The sequence below is a fragment of the Aegilops tauschii genome, chromosome 1 (assembly GCF_002575655.3).
Source record: "Aegilops tauschii subsp. strangulata cultivar AL8/78 chromosome 1, Aet v6.0, whole genome shotgun sequence".
Taxonomy (NCBI): Eukaryota; Viridiplantae; Streptophyta; class Magnoliopsida; order Poales; family Poaceae; genus Aegilops; species Aegilops tauschii.
Genome location: NC_053035.3, coordinates 483,316,903 through 483,322,086, shown reverse-complemented (window position 1 = coordinate 483,322,086; position 5,184 = coordinate 483,316,903). Strand labels below are relative to the sequence as shown.

Genomic DNA, 5,184 nt, shown 5'->3' with positions numbered 1-5,184 from the left:
TGCACCGCATATCGGGCAAGCGTTCAAATCCTCGTACTCACCGCGGTAGAGGATGCAGTCATTAGGGCATGCATGTATCTTCTGCACCTCTAACCCTAGAGGGCAGATAGCCTTCTTTGCTTCGTACGTACTCTCGGGCAATTCGTTGTCCTTTGGAAGCATATTCTTTATCATTACCAGCAACTTTCCAAATCCCTTGTCAGATACACCATTCTCTGTCTTCCATTGCAGCAATTCCAGTGTGGTGCCCAACTTTTTCTTGTCAGCTTCGCAATTCGGGTACAACAATTTCTTGTGATCCTCTAACATGCGATACAACTTCTTCTTCTCAGAATCACTTGCGCGGTTTCTCTTTGCATCGACAATGGCCCGACCTATATCATCAGCGGGCTCATCTGATGCCTCTTCTTCAGCTTCTTCCCGCATTGCCGGCTCAGCTTCTTCCCCCATTGTTGTATCATCGTATTCAGGGAACCCATGGCCAGGATAGCTGTCGTCGTCCTCTTCTTCTTCATTGTCTTCCATCATAACCCCTCTTTCTCCGTGCTTGGTCCAAACATTATAGTGGGGCATGAAACCGACTTAAACAGGTGGACGTGAATGGTTCTTGACGTAGAGTAATTGTGATCATTCTTACAGACTAAACATGGACAAGGCATAAAACCATCCGCCCGCTTGTTTGCCTCAGCCGCAAGCAAAAAAGTTTGCACGCCATTAATGAACTCGGGAGAGCATCGGTCATCATACATCCATTGTCGGCTCATCTTCATTACACAACACCGAAAAGACCAAATTAATACAAGTTCATACATAAAGTTCATAAAAGACTTAAATGCAACAAACAAATAACTCTCTATCTAAAGAATTTAAATGCAACAACAAATGCGATCAAGATCGCAACTAAGGTAACAATTGATCCAACAGCATAATGATACCAAGCCTCACTATCAATGGCATATTTTCAAATCTTTCTAATCTTCAAGCGCATTTTCTCCATCTTGATCTTGTGATCATCGACGACATCGGCAACATGCAACTCCAATTCCATCTTCTCCCCCTCAATTCTTTTCAATTTTTCTTTCAAATACTCGTTTTCTCTTTCAACTACCTCTCGACAATAGGGTCGGTTGGAATTTCCGGTTCACAAACCTCCTAGACAAAAATATCTATGTCAACTTGATGGGCATAATTTGTCATAAACACGAAATGCAACAACTAGTTTTAAAAGAGAATATACCACATCCGAATCATAACAAGGACGTGGGCCGACGGGGACGGATATCAAAACCATGGCACTATGTATAACAAACAATGTATGGGTAAGATAATTATACGAGTAACTATATATCCAAATCACACAAACATCAATTTGGTAATGTAAAACATTCATGAACAAGAGGCTCACCACAAGGTGGTGCCCGCAACGGAACGGTGCGGGCGATCGACTGTGGTTACGACGGAGATTTAGAAGGCACTAAGTAAACCACACCTACATATGCAAACTAAGTGTTATTTTTGACCTCAAATTGCATATAAATCAAATACTAGCACATATATTTCCTCCCAAATTACTAAACTCATAAATTAATCACTATACAAAGCATTGCAAGAGCTAATCTAGCAATGAGAGATGAAAGGACAAAGTTGCTAACCTTTGTGATCATTTGAATGGATGGGGACCTTCAAATCTTGACAAATTTTGGGCAAAATGTGTGATGAGCTCGAGAGGAAGAGGGGAAGAACAGAGAGGAGAGGGGAAAGGGGAAGAACAGAGCGAGCTCGGGTGGACGAAGGGTTTATGTAGGACGACCTTTAGCACCGGTTCGTGCCACGAACCGGTACTAAAGGTGCTGGAGGGGCCCTGAACTGACAACATCCTGCCACCACTCACTTTAGTACCGGTCCGTGGCACGAACCGGTGCTAAAGGTCGGCCACGAACCGGTACTAATGAAAGCGTCCGGCTAGCCGTTGGAACCGGCACTAATGCACACATTAGTGCCGGCTCAAAAGCAAACTGGCACTAATGTGCTTGACATTTGACCCTTTTTCTACTAGTGGAGCCACCTTGGAGGTCCGCAAAGCTGCATATCAGCGATGGAGCCGTGTCGAGCTCGGGTGAGGAAGTGATTCGTCATTCTTTTCTTCGGTGGCTGTTGTGGTGGTGCCGGAGGCAGGTGACGGGCGTTGGTGTCAAGCTCAGAGATGTTCTGCTATCTTTTCAATTTTGTCATGTCGGTCTTTACGTGACTTGTACTTTTTTCTTTTTGTGGAACATGATCTGGACAAGGCTCGAAACCTGAAACGCTTGCTTTCAGCGTTTGAGCAAATGTTGGGTCTCAAAATAAACTTCCATAAAAGTGAATTGTTCTGCTTTGGAGAAGCCGTTGAGGCGGCGACCGATTATGCTGACCTTTTTGGTTGCGCACATGGCCAATTCCCGATTAAATATCTGGGAATACCGATTCATTATCGACGCCTCACCATTGCGGAGTGGAAGCATGTAGAGGAGCGTCTAGAGAAAGGGTTGAGCAGTTGGAAAGGCAAACTGCTCTCAGTTGGGGGACGGTTGGTTTTGATTAACTCTGTCCTCAAAAATATGGTTCTCTATATACTTTCTTTCTTCCAACTCCCAAAAGGGGTCCTACAAAGACTGGACTATTTTAGATCCAGATTCTTTTGGCAAGGAGACGGTGAAAAAATACAGGCTGGCCAAATGGAGCGTGGTTTGCAGGCCGAAAGACCAAGGTGGCCTTGGAATTCATGACCTGCAGGTCAAGAATGAGGCTCTACTCAGTAAATGTTTATTCAAACTTCTTACTAACGATGGTGTTTGGCAAACCATGCTGCGCAACAAGTATCTAGGCCAAAAGGCGATGTCCCAGGCATTTTGAAAACCCAGCGACTCGCACTTTTGGGCTGGCGTAATGGCGACAAAGAAACATCTCTTTCGCTTTGGGTTTTTCGCGATAAAGGACGGGTCGGAGATTCGGTTTTGGGAAGACATATGGTTAGGCAATGTCAGTCTCCGAGAACAATATCCAGTCTTATACAACATTACTCATGATAAAAATAATACTATTGCGCAGGTGCTCAATTCATCCCCGCTGAATATTTCGTTCAGGCGGGATTTGATTGGCCCCCGACTTGTGTCGTGGCATAATCTTTTATCCAGGTTGGATTCGATTAACCTGACAGAAGGCCGGGATGTGTTTCGCTGGAACCTTACTACATCTGGGTCTTTCACTGTAGACTATGTACCGTGCGCTCACACATTCTGAGGTACCAGACGGTAATAACAAGAAAATTTGGAAGTCCAAGATTCCACTAAAAGTGGAAACTTTTATGTGGTATCTTCGTATGGGAGTTGTGTTAACTAAAGACAACCTCGCACGACGCAACTGGCAAGGGAGTAAGAGGTGTTGTTTTTGTACACATGACGAGACAATCAAACACCTCTTTTTTCAATGCAAGTTTGCACGTTCTACGTGGTCGGTCATCCAAATAGTGTCAAATTTGCATCCGCCCACAAGTGTTGCCAATATTTTGGTCATTGGTTGGACGGTATTCCAAATAGTTTCAAAACGCTAATAAGGGTGAGAGCGTAGGCCTTAATTTGGTCGCTTTGGCTATGTAGAAATGATTTAATTTTCAATGGAAAAAATGCTTCTTCTTTGCAGGTTATTTTCCGGCGTACGCACTCGCTTACGTGGTCTATTCTACAATGCTGGAGTACCAACCGCTGTTCAAGGCGGTGTGTACGCGATTGGAGCATGTGGCTATGGAGGTTTTTTCCCGACATGGGTGGCAGCATAACCTTCGGATCGACCCACCACCTCCTTCGACATAGGCATAGTGTCGGTCTATATGACTCTACTATTGCCGATTTGTCGATTTTTATTTGATAATTTTTTGTCGGACTTTCGAATTTGGTTGTGTGCATCCTAATTATGCAGAGGCCGGGTGTTACTCATAATGCTTTGTATACACTTGATGCTACATTTTAAGATAATAAAATCGTCCTTTATCAAAAAACGTATTACCATGCAAAAAAATAGCTATTAGAACAAATTAATGAACGAATTAAATAAACGAATTCCAATGAAACCAAAGCGAATTTACGAGCCATTTCCTTGAATAACTGCACGTGTTGGAGCACTCTCACCTTTTCTTTCTTGCTCACGGCTTGCAGTCCACAGAACTACTCCCTCTGTCCCATAATGTAAAATGCTTTTTGGCATTAGTGTAGTGTCAAAAAACGTCTTACATTATGGGACAGAGGGAGTAGTAAATAATTACTGTGCTGTTATTAGCGTGCCATTAGGAATGAAACAATGACTCCGTGGCCCAATGGATAAGGCGCTGGTCTACGAAACCAGAGATTCTGGGTTCGATCCCCAGCGGAGTTGGCTCATTTTGTAATACAGTTTTCTAAGCGTTTCTTTTTTGGCAGGGAGTTGCAAGGCTGCTGATGTTGTGTTTGTTTTCCAAAACAAAAGGATCATGCTGGTAAAATAGCGCAGATAAATGTGTCACAAATAAGTTAATATCCATGTAAATACCATTCTAAATAAGCAATGGCTGTTTTTTTTTGCGAGAAAACTTTCAATCTATTCATCTTCAGTCATGGCAGTACAACGAACACCAGAAATAAAAATTACATCCAGATCTGTAGACCATCTAGCGACGACTACAAGTACTGAAGTGAGCCGAAGGCGCGCCACCGTCATCGCGCCTCGATCGTTGGAGTCGGGCACAATTTGTTGTAGTAGACAGTCGGGAAGTCGTCGTGCTAAGGCCCCATAGGACCAACACCCCAGAACAGCAACCGCCGCCGATGAAAAATAACGTAGATCGGAAGGATCCAAACTGAAGACACACGAACGTAGACGAACAACGACGAGATCCGAGCAAATCCACCAAAGATAGATTTGCCGGAGACACACCTCCACAGGCCCACCAACAATGCTAGACGCACCATCGGAACAGGGGCTAGGCGGGGAGACCTTTATTCCATCTTCAGGGAGCCGCCGCTGTCTCGCCTTCCTGAGCAGGACACAAACCATAGCAAGATTGAAAAAAAGACTAAAACCGGAGCCCTCCCACCGGCCCTTACCAGGGTCCACCGCGCCTCCATGTCCCTAGGGCCACCGGAGTCGGCTCATTTTGTAATACAGTTTTCTAAG

At 44.4% G+C, this 5,184-nt stretch overlaps 1 non-coding gene across 1 annotated transcript; it reads left to right on the top strand.

Moving 5' to 3' along the window:
- The first annotated feature begins 4,334 nt into the window (after positions 1-4,334).
- TRNAR-ACG (transfer RNA arginine (anticodon ACG)) lies at positions 4,335-4,407 on the top strand. Its single transcript has one exon. It is a non-coding gene; the product is annotated as a tRNA-Arg (tRNA).
- Positions 4,408-5,184: the final 777 nt, after the last annotated feature.